Source organism: Trachypithecus francoisi, unplaced genomic scaffold (assembly GCF_009764315.1).
Source record: "Trachypithecus francoisi isolate TF-2019V2 unplaced genomic scaffold, Tfra_2.0 Lachesis_group0, whole genome shotgun sequence".
NCBI classification, from domain to species: Eukaryota; Metazoa; Chordata; class Mammalia; order Primates; family Cercopithecidae; genus Trachypithecus; species Trachypithecus francoisi.
In genome coordinates this window covers 69,193,492-69,206,023 of record NW_022681453.1, presented here as the reverse complement: position 1 = coordinate 69,206,023, position 12,532 = coordinate 69,193,492, and positions in this window count along the sequence as shown.

The following is a 12,532-nucleotide window of genomic DNA, read 5'->3' as shown; positions in this document are numbered from 1 at the left end:
CTTCAGAGAGGGGAAGTGCATGCTGATTAGTCCATGGGCAGCCATGAGCAGGCCCAGGAAAAAGCGATATAAACTCCCCCTCCAGGCAGCAGTACTGGCAGCCCGGCCCCCAGGCTTCAGGACTTCTCAGCATGAAGGTGGGACTTCACTGGGGCCCTGCCCCCTTCTGCCCAGGAGCTATCTGCTTCCCTTGTCATTCATGGCACCCAGGCTCTTAATGCCAAGGGATGCCTGCAGGCCAGCCCTGAACTCCCCTCAGCACCCCCTCAGCTTCCCTCCTGTGCTCTTCAGTGCCCAAAGACAGGAGGGGGCCAAGGCAGCAGGGGGCTGGCATGTCAGCACTGCCTTGAGCGTGCGCCCACCCTGCTGGCCTGCGACAATGCCCTAGCTCAGCCCCAACCTTGCTCCACAATCAGAGCATGCACCAGGAGTGGGGAGAAGCCAGGTAGCAGGAGCAGGCACTTCCAAGCCTGCAAGGGCAGGGGGGCATTCCAGGGCCTCCAAGAGTGCAGGGATGCCTGAGTCTACAGCCACAGTTTGGGCAGCTGCAGCTGTGCCCAGCAGCAGGCTCCTGCCTGCTCTGTGGAGTGGGAGGCCAGGGTCTACAGCCATGGTTTGGGTGGCTACAGTGGCACCAGGGGAGTTCCCACCCCAACTCAGAAGGGGCAGGGCTCGCGCTTGTCCCCAGCTCCCACCAGCTCCATGGAGGGTGCAGCCTCGGCTGCAGCACGAGGGGGTAGCATGGAAGTTAAGGGAGCAGGCTCTGGACCCAGACTGCCTGGGTTGAAATCACAGTCCAAGTTCAGTGTGTCAGACAGGTTATTTAATCCCACTAAGCCTTAGCTTCCTCATGTGTAAAATGGTATAATCATAGAATGTACATCACGAGGTTGATGTTGGGATGTAATGAATTAATTTACATAAAAAGCTTAGAGCGGCACACAACACACGGTAAACACTCAATAAGCACCAATTAGCTAATTTTACTATCACAAAGGGATAAAGGACAAAAGAGAAATAGGTGGAGCATGTTTCCCGCTTATAAGGGAAATGACCACACCTACCACTGTATAGACAGTGGCGCAGTGGATATCAGTGTCTAACCCATCAGATGAGTTTCTCCATCTCATTTGGGGAAGAATAAGAGACAGAATACGGATGTGCTATCATCTTGCCCCTCCAGCAAGAAAGGGATAGGAATGAGTACCTCATGTTCTGTAGAAACTTGAGATGTTGAGAATAAGGGCTCCCTCCCTACCAGATATCAGTGCAGTAGAAGGAAGCCATAAGTATTGGCAGAAGAACTTCCCAGAAAACTTAGCTGCAATCATTGAAGGAGGCATCTTTTATGATAGGTGTCAAATGTTGAGGAAACTGGAAGGGAGGACTAGAGTGGTTCTTGGCTGTGGCTGCATGCTAAAACCACCTGAGTACTTTAAGAAAAAAAAAATGCTTCTTGGGTTTCACCTCAGGCCAGTTAAGATAGAATCTTTAGAAGTGGAGCCCAAGCAAAGGGGATTTTTTTTTAAAGTTTCCCAAGTGATTTAATGTACATTCCAAGTTGAGAGTAGATGACGTGTTTCCCAACGAAATTGTCCCTCTCCAAGCATTTACCATTCATACTTACTACAGAAGACATGTCTTCAGTCCAGGTTCTAATGATATTTTCTTTGTAAAGCGTAAAGAATTTCAAAGGCAAGAAAAAAAAATATGTGAGAAAACACTGATACTGGACATAGTCATAACACTCTGTACTTCCTCAGTAACACACTTGTTAGTAATTTCCTGGGTAATCGTCTCTCTCACTGGCGTGTGAGGGCAGGGCAGCAGCTGTACCTAGTGAATTCATTGTTTGCACCTGTAGTGCTTAGTCAGTCCAGTCTCTGGCACATATCAACCCCTCAGTAGGTATTTATTGAATGAAATTCTACATACTTAATGTTTGTAAAAGCAAACATTTGTGTGGTTTTAGAGAACATTTATTATGTCTCGGCATATTATGGTATGAAATGAGTTTCAAGGACAAAATTCTAATTTATAACATTCATTCCTTATAAATGTTTAACTTTTTGTGATTCAACTTGTGAATGTTATCGAGGAACCAAGTAAGTCATAAAGGAAGGGAGAGGCCTTCTGTATGACATCCTAAAAGGAATTTATCCCATTTATCCTTGTACAAATGACATTTGACAACTTAAGAAACCTCCAACACAAGTTTCAGAGAAGCAAAAATGTTCTTTTCACTGTTTCTTTTATTTTTAATAAAAATTAAAGATATTTTATTAAAACATATCTATAAAATCAACTTTCAATTGTGTCAGAATGAAGAGGTTACCAATACTCCTCCACTAAAAAAAATCATACAACTGGACAAAATTGACAAAAGCATCCAAGGAACTAGAAACCTGCCAGAGACGGGCAGCAAGTTGAAAAGCTCCTAGAGATTCAAGGAGAAACAGCAGAAGGCTAATTCTTTCCCCCCAACTCCCATCAAGCTCAATCAGCAAGAATTATAGTTTTCTAATTCAGAGTTGGCCAAAAACCCAGTGGCTCTGCTGCCAGAGGAGAAATACTTAAAAATTTTAAAATTTCAAAATTTAGGGTAGAGAAGTGTCATGAAATCTTATGACTTTGCATACTAAAAGTAGCAAACTCAGTTAGAAATGAATAGGGAAAGTCCACAGCTTTGTTAGCCCAAGGATGCAATCCCAGTTGGGGTGAGCAGCAAACCAACCAGAGTGCTAATGGGGAGATCCTGGAAGGGTTGAGACAAGTTTTCCAGATACCCCTGGCTGTCTGAGAATACAAAAAAAACTAACCCAGAAAGAGGAAAAAAAAGGAGAAACATAACACTAAAATCAAGTTGGGACAAATAGAAAATAAATCACAAAATGGTACACCTCAAGTTTAGCATGCATTAAATATTAGTGTATTAAACACTCCAGACAAAAGGCACAGATGTCAAAATGGTTTTTTTGGGTTTTTTTCTCAAAATTGTTTTGAAAAAAAAAAAAGCAAAACCAAGTATACGATTTACAAGAGACACTTTTTAAATATAAAACAGTAATAATGAAAGTAAATGAATGGAAAATGATATAACAGGAAAATATTTAGCATAAGAAAACTAGAGTGGTTCTGTTACTACAGCTGGCAAAAAAAAAAAAAAAAAAAAAAAAAGAATTCAAAGCAGGAAGTATTACCAGAGACAAAGTAGGATACCCCATAATGATAAAAAATGAAAACTAAGGCCGGGCGCGGTGGCTCAAGCCTGTAATCCCAGCACTTTGGGAGGCCGAGACGGGCGGATCACCAGGTCAGGAGATTGAGACCATCCTGGCTAACACGGTGAAACCCCGTCTCTACTAAAAAATACAAAAAACTAGCCGGGCGAGGTGGCGGGCGCCTGTAGTCCCAGCTACTCGGGAGGCTGAGGCAGGAGAATGGCGTAAAACCGGGAGGCGGAGCTTGCAGTGAGCTGAGATCCGGCCACTGCACTCCAGCCTGGGCGACAGAGCGAGACTCCGTCTCAAAAAACAAAAAAAAGAAAAAAAAAGAAAACTAAATAGTCGTATCTATTTATGCCCCTAATAACTGAGCTTCAAAATTCACAAAGCAAAACTAACAAATAAAGAAGTAAACAAATCTCCAAAGTTGAAGACTTAACACCTTCTTCTCAATAGTATAGAACAATTAGATAAGAAATCAGTGAAGTTTAGAAGACTTTAAAAACTATATACCTTTACTAAACACTAATCAGAACACTATACCCAACCACTGCAGAATACATATTCTTTTCAAGTGTACTTGGAACATTTACCAAGATAAGCCGTATTTTGAGCCACAAAACATCTTTATATGTTTCAAAAAATGGAAATCTTATAAAATATGTTATCTGACCACAGAAACAACTAACTTAGAAATCAGGAACAAATACATATTTTTAGAAAATCCCAAACATTTGGAAGTTAAACAATATATCTCTAAATAACCTTTGGATCAAAGAAGAAATAACAAAGGAAATTAGAAAATACTTTGATGTGAATGATTGAGAAAATACAAATTCAAAATTAATAGGGTGTAGCCAAAGCAGTGCTTACAGAGAAATGGTAACTATATGTACTCATGTTAGAAAAGAGGCTTAAAACCAGTTATCTAAGTTCCCACTTAAGGAAAACACAGAAAGAAAGGCAAAGTAAAACCAAAGTGAGTAGTAGGAGAGATGTTTTAAGATACAGAAGAGCAGAAATTAATGAAACAGAAAGCTTAAAATGATACAGAAAATCGACAAGAACAAAATTTTATTATTTGAAGAGACTGGTTAAAAAAAGAGAAATCACAAATTATCAACATCACAAACAAGAGAGGGTATCACTATAGTGGAAGAGGGAATGTCACCATAGATCTTACAGACATTAAAAGGATAATAAAGGAATAATTTGCAAACTTTATGACAATAAATATGATAGCTTAGATGAAATGGAAAAAGTCCTTGAAGCAGAATTTACCAAAAGATATACAATGATAAATAGAAAATCTATATATCCTTGTGTCTATCAAGTAAATTGAATTCATTATCAAAAACATTCCCCTAAAGAAACATCCAGGCCCAGATGGTTTCAGTGGCGAATTCCATCAAACATTTAAGGAAGAGATCATGTCAATCTTATACAAACTCTTTCCGAAAACATAGAGGAAACACTTTGCATCACATTTTAAGAGTCCAGTATAATCATATCATCTGATAGAGGTAAGAAAATAACGTTACAGGTCTATATCATGATTATAATTGCAGCGTTGGTGGTATGGTGGTGAGCATAGCCACTTTCAACGATTATGAATGCAAAAGCCATTGATGAAATAGGACCAAAACAAATCCAGAATTCCAAAAAAAAAGAGAGAGAGAGAGTATTATTCAGGACAAAGCATGTTTATTCCAAAGATGCAAGGTTAGTACAGCATTAGAAATATCAATGTAATTTGTCATATTAATAGAAAAAAGATAAAAAAAAATCTCAACTGAAAAATTCACAAAATTCTACACTCATTCATATTTAGAAATTCTCAAAAAACTAGGATAAAAAGGAACTTCCTCAACCTGACAAAAGCATCTATAAAGAAGACAGCTAGCATCATAGCTAATGGTGAAATATTCAATGTCCCCCACAAGGATATCTACCTCCACCACACTGCTATTTAATATTGTATTAGTCGTTCTAACTGGTGCAATAAGGAAAGAAAAAAGTGTAAAGATCAGAAAAGAAGAAAACTGTCTTTCTTTGCAGAAAACATAATTATTTACATTGAATATCCTCACTAATACCAAGGAATAACTAATAAAACTATTTAATAAAGTCACAGTTATATCTCATCAATATAAATATATATTTTTTTTCTATATACTAGCCACAAACAATTAAAATAGAGGTTTTTTTTTTAATTGACTTAATATCCAAAAAACGTAAAACACTTAAGAATAAACTTAACAAAAGACATGGAAGGCCTCTGCACCAAAAACTACAAAACATTGCTGAGAAAAATAAATGACCTAAATAGAGAGTTAGCCATGTTCACATATTGGAACATTCAATGTTGTTTTGTAGTCATTTCTCCCCAAATCGATCTGCTGATTCAATGCAATCACAATCAATATACTAACAGGCATTTTAATAACTTTTCAAAGTTGATTCTAGTATGTATATGGTGAAGCAAAGAATACAGGAATAGCCAAAATGGCTGGGCACAGTGGCTCACACCTGTAATCCTAGCACTTTGTAGGGATATTGTGGGGGCTGAGGCAGGAGGATCACTTGAGGTCAGCAGTTTGAAACCAGTCTGGGCAACAAAATGACACCCCATCTCTACAAAAATATTTAAAAATTATCTGGGCCCAGTAATGCACACCTAGCTACTCAGGAGGCTGAGGCAGGAGGATGCCTTGAGCCCAGGAGTTTGAGGCTACAGTGAGTCATGATCACACGACTGCACTCCAGACTAAGTAACAGAGTGAGAACAGAAAGAAAGAGAAAGAAAGAAAGAAAGAAAGAAAGAAAGAAAGAAAGAAAGAGAGAGAGAGAAAGAGAGAGAGAGAGAGAGAGAGGGAGGGAGGGAGGGAGGGAGGGAAAGAAAGAAGAAAGAGCGAACCAAAACCATCTTGATAAAGGACCAAGTTGAAAGGCTCATGCTACCTACTTCAAGACTTGCTATAAAGCCTTAGTGATCAAGACAGTGTGATATTGGCATAAGAACAGATAAATAGACATATATTGCAGAATAGGGAATCTAGACATCATCTCATACATGTATGGTTAACTGATTTTTTTTAACTAAAGTCCCAGAGCTTAATAATAGGGGAAAGAGAGCCTTTACAACAAATAGTGCTGGAACAACAGAATAAATGAAAGAAGGAAAAATAGATCTTGACATCTACAACACAGCAAACACAAAAATTAATTTGAGATGGGTTTCAGAATTAAGTTAAAAACTTAACGAGTGTCTAGAAAAAAAAACCAAAAAACAAAAAACCACAGAATGTCTTTATGACTTGTCTACAGGACTCCAAAGACACTAGTCATTTAAAAATGACTTACAGATGCCTGCAGCCCATTCTGGGGAAAGGTCATTCATCGTTATGACCAATGTGGATACAAAGCCTAACACAAAAAGGTCTTGAACTTTTGGAATAAGTTGTTCCTGTATTGATCACTGTTCTCAAAAGGAAAGCCTCAACACAAGCTGTATACCTGTATCATCTCCTTGTACAAAGAAGGGAACTGAAACATAAAGAAGAAACAAGTCGTCCACTAGCATTGCTGACATCAGCAAAACTGTAGAATAGGCAGCTCCAAACTCCCATCCCTCTACAGAAATACTGAAAAACAAGAAGCAACTGCCAGAGTCAACTTTGCTAGAACTCTGGAAAAGAGTCAAAAGTTTACGGCAATTAAGAAAGTGCTGAACCAAGAAAAAGCAACTTAAAAATGATAGGACATTGACCAGTTTTTAAAATGGGGGTGAAAATAATAGGAAAACTTTGTGGCATTTTTTCTTGTCCTTGCCACATCTCCTCTTTGTCTCAGCAGCAGTCTTGAAGACAGCATCCCGTGTTCCCAGTATGGGACCCTGAACCCTGGTTCTGGAGGGAGCAGAGCAGGCTTCATTTGCAAATTGCTGGGGTTTGTTTGTCTGTTCTAACCTATTTGGGAGCTAACTGAAGAACTGATCTGAGCTGTGCATCTTGTTTTGCCTAACTGAGAACCCATGAAGAGGGAAAAGTGACAGTCATTGTTCAGAAACATTGTAAGGTGAATAAAAATCCTGCAGCCACCTGGGGGCGGAAGATTAAGGTTGAGACATGCAATAGAATGCTTAAGGTCTGGGAGCAAAAGCCAGGAAGAGAGTTTCTTTGGGAAATTAGGGCAATTCAAAACTGCCAGTGTGTATTAGGGAGTTTAGAAAGCAACATGCATGCCAGGACAGGACACATGTTCAGAAAATACCTGAGAAGACCCTAACCTCTGTCTGATCTCTGGGCTCAGTACAAGTAGAAAGTGAAGGCTCATGTGAATTTTTTTTTTTTTTTTTTTGAGACAGAGTCTCGCTCTGTCATCCAGGCTGGAGTACAGCTCACTACAACCTCTGCCTCTTGGGTTCAAGCGATTCTCCTGCCTCAGCCTCCTGAGTAGCTGGGATTACAAGTGCCTGCCACCATACCTGGCTAATTTTTGTATTTTAGTAGAGACAGGATTTTGCCATGTTGACCAGGCTGGTCTCAAACTCCTGACCTCAGGTGATCCGCCTCCCTCAGCCTCCCAAAATGCTGGGATTACAGGTGTGAGCCACCATGCCCGGCTTCATGGGGAATTTTAAATGCCCTGCCAAAGTGTTAATAGTGCCCTAAGATAGAGCCAATCCACAGAGACTAGAAGAGGAGGGGGTTTTATTTGTTTTGTTTTACTTAGCTCCTGGCAGTCAAGGATAGTTCTATCAAAAACACTGGCTGAACACAAGCTAAGCCTTCAGCAATCAAGACAAGCAAACCTTAAGGAACTGGAAGGATCTGACTTCCAGAGTTAAAACACTGTAATATTTGAATGTTCAATTTTAAAAAATCATAAGGCATACAAAGAAACAGGAAAGGATAATGCATTCAAAGGAAAAAAAATAAACTGACAAAACTGTCCATGAGAAAGCTCAAACATTGAAATTATTAGGCTAAGACTTTAAAAACAACTGTCTTAAATACATTCAAAAGACTAAAGGAGATCATGGAAATGAAGAAAGGAAACCAGAAAAATGATATATGAACAAAATGAGAATATCAATACAGAGATAGAAATTATAAAAAGGAATCAAATGGAAATTAAGAAGGTGAGAAGTATGATAACTGAAATGAGAAATTTCACTAGAGGAGTTCAACAGCAGGTTTGAGCAGGCAGAAGAATGATTTAACAAACCTGAAGATAGGACAATTGAAATGATCCATTCTGAGGAGCAGAATGAAAACGAGTGAAGAAAAGTGGACAAAGACTAAGACACCTGTGGAACACCATCAAGTGGACCAACATATGCATTATGAGAGTCTCAGAAGGACAAGGGAGAGAGAGACAGAGAGAGACAGAAATTATATGTGAATGGCCAAAAATGTCCCAAATGTTATAAAAGACATGAGTCTACACACCCAGGAAGCTCAACAAAGCCCAAGCAAAATAAACACGAAGAGATACACCAAGATACAGTATGGGCAAATTGTTGGAAGACAAAGAGAATCTTGAAAACCCCAAGAGAGAGGCAACTCATCCTGTACAAGGGAGCCTTAATAAGATTAACAGTTGATATCACATCAGAAACCATGGAGGCTTGAAAACAGGAGGCCTGATGCCACTTCACACCTAGAATGGATATAATTTTTTAATGGAAAATAACAAGGAGAGGATGTTGGAGAGGACATGAAGAAATTGAGACCCTTTTACATTGCTGGTGGGAGTACAAAACGATGCCACTGCTGTGGTAAAGCTTGGTAGTTCCTCAAAAAGTTAATTGTAGAATTACCACATGACCCAATGTCTTAGTCCATGCAGGTTACTACAACAAAATACCATAAATTGGATAATAAACAACAAAAAATTATTTATCATAGTTTTAGAGACTTAGAAGTCCAAGTCAAGGTGCCAGCAGATTCAGTGACTGGTGAAGCCACCTTCCTGGATCATAGATGACAGTCTTCTCACTCTAACTTCAGGTGGAAGAAGGGGCGTCAACCATGAGGGCTCTACCTTCATGACCTAATCACCTCCCAAATGCCCCACCTCCAAAACCATCACCTTGAGGATTAGGATTTCAACATACGGATTTTGAGTGGACTTAAACACCAGCAGTTACACTCCTAGGTACATATCCGAAAGAATTAAAGCAGAAGCTCAAACAGATATTTATACACCAATGTTCATGGCAGCATAATTCACAACAGCCAAAAGATACATGGATAAGTTAAATATGCTATATGCATACAATAGATTATTATTCAGCCATAAATAGGAATGATGTTCTGACCCACGTTACAACATGAATGAACATTATGCCGACTGAAATAAGCCAGACACAAAAGGACAAATATTGTGTGATACCAATTACATAAAATATCTAGAATATGCAAATTCATGGAGACGGAAAGTAGATTAGAGGTTACCAGGGGCTCAAGGAAGGTAACAATGGGGAGTTGCTTAATGGATGGAGTTTCTATTTGGGATGATGAAGAGGTTCTGGATATGAATAGTGGTGATGGTTGCAAAACATTATAATTAATGCTACTGAATTGTACACTTCAAATGATTTAAATGGTTAATTTTATGTTATACATATTTTTTACCATAATAAAAAATGTTGGCTGGGTGTGGTGGCTCATGCCTGTAATCCCAGCACTTTGAAAGGCCAAGGTGGGAAGATCGCTTGAATTCAGGCTTTCAAGACCAGCCTGGGCAACACAGGGAAACCCGTCTCTACCAGAAAAACATAGCTGGGCATATGCCTGTAGGCCCAGCTACTCAGAAGGCTGAGGCAGGAGAATCGTTTCAGCTTGGAAGGTTGAGGCTGCAGTGAGCCATGATTGCCTCCACTGCACTCCAGCCTGGGCAACAGTGCAAAATCCTGTCTCCAAAAAAAAAAAAAAAAAAGTAAAGACTGATAAATTGTACCTTATAAAAATAAAATAAATACATAAAATGTGACTAGCAATTTTAAGACACTTAAATACTGGAATTAATGTATTGAATACCTACTCTGGGAATTAGTGTTATGTTTTCATTTACAGAGACAAAACAGGTCTAATTGATTGACTAAACAGTAGCTGTAAATGTGATCAGTGTTTGGATGTCTATTCATAGAATAGGCACAATTTTTCTGAGAGATGATTTGACTCTTGGCTGCTTCCTGTATGACCCCTTGATTTACATTTCATTCAAGAGTTTCTAATATAATATTGTGGAGCAAAGAAACTCGACAGCAACAGCCATTGAGAGAAAGTAACTGTCATATTAATATTGCTGGGAAGAGGTATTGTGGTGTTACCAGATTCCAGATTTGCACCTTTTCCCCTCAATCCCTTTATCCCTCTCATACATTATAGTTATTTATGAAAATATATGTATAATTCTAAATAATTTTTAGATAATTCCATATATACTAAATACCCAATTATCTCTTTGCTATCAAAGGATAATTTATCTTCATCATGACACTTGCCATCATTACAATTTTAAAGCCTAAAAATTAAAACTTAAGAGGTTTCACACATTTAAGAGCTAATTTATTTAATAATAAATCAAAAGTAAGTATGAGTTTCATTTAGTAGTAGCATGAGCTAGCTGCGGGGAAGATCCTCTCAAGGTGGTCCTTTTTCTTCTTTTCAATAAAGGCAGAACTCTATTAAAGCGTATTAGTAAAAACCATACTTAAAATAATTACTACACCGAACTGAGCAGCCACCAAATGCAGTTGGTACCAACTGAAATAAGGACCCTCTGCTCTCAGGAGGCTTATAACTAACTAAGGCAAGAAGTCACAGATAGCACATTCTGCAGTGTAATTTATAGATGAGGTGAAAACAAAGTGTTCCAAAATTCTAAGAGAGACATTGGAATTCTGACCACAACAAGTGTAATGTATGGAGCCTCAGAGTAATTATAGGATCTGGAACAGCTGGCGCTCAAATTTAGTTGTCCCCCCAGTTGCTGCCATTTCTGGGAAGTTAAAATTTGCGTCACTGCTTCTACTTGTGATAAAATGAAACTGCTTTCAAAGAGAAGATTCCTATTCCTAGCCTTCTTGGGTAACTTCTACTACCTCCACTTAAGGATGAAAAGGGAGAAGGTTCCTCCAAGACTGCCTCATGGGGATCAGAGTGTCACCTCCACGCTTTTGCCCTAAGTGCCCCTGAGCAGACCCCAAAGGAAGGTTAAGAGATTTTTGAGAAAGACCATGTGACTGGCTAATAAACACCTATTTTCCTCAGATTCTACCTGAATTTATATCATCAGTGCATCACTCTTTTGTCCTCTCTTCCTCTTTTTAAATATAAATATTCTCTGGAGATGGGGTAAAACATTAAATGAATTCACACTGAGGAAACTGGCCAGGCACAATGACTTATGCCTGTAATTTCAGCAATTTGGGAGACCAAGGCAGACAGATTGCTTGAGCCCCAGAGTTCGAGACCAGCCTGGGCAACATAATGAGACCTCGTCTCTACAAAACAAAACAAAACAAAACAAAACAAAAAAATTAGCCAAGTATGGTGGCATGCACCTGTAGTCTCAGGTATCTGGGAGGCTGAGGTGGGAGGATTGCTTGAGCCCAGGAGGTTGAGGCTGCAGTGAGCTGTGACCATGACAGTGCACTCCAGCCTGGGTGACAGAGCAAGACCCTGTCTCAAAAAAAGAAAAAAAGAAAAAGAAAAAGAAACTCTTCAGGCTGATCAGATCTTCTTTTCTCTGATGAGTAGCTTAGGAGCTCTGCATTTCTGGCTGCTGCAATAGACAAAGTGTAGAACAGAGGTCAAGGCCTCAAATTTCTCTGACATCCCAGCTGGGCTTGAGAGTGACTCAGGCCCTCACCTGAGGGCATTAGTAAGCTGTCCTTAAGAACAAGAGTGTATTTTCTGGCTGTTTTCTTAACTCATTTCACTATAGAGCCATGCCTAATATTAACAGTGCAGTGCTAGACTAGAGAGGCCTGACACTCCTACAGCCTTCTCCTGTCTTCTAGCTGGGACTTCACACCACAGACCTAGAGGAAAAGAGACCCAAAGATCCCTGCAGAAAACTGAGAATAGTTCCTTTACCACAGTGGTTTCATAATCTGTTCTTAGTTTCCTGTTTCTGCGTAAACGATTCACCATATTTTATAAGAGAGAGAAGGCCAGGCTCTTGTGAGCCAGGAGGGATTTGAGAGGTGGTGAAAGCTATGTATGTTACCCATAACCTAAGGACTTCTGCAAGGTGCCCTACCTGAGCTGGAGTCGTGCCTTTTTTCCCTGGAC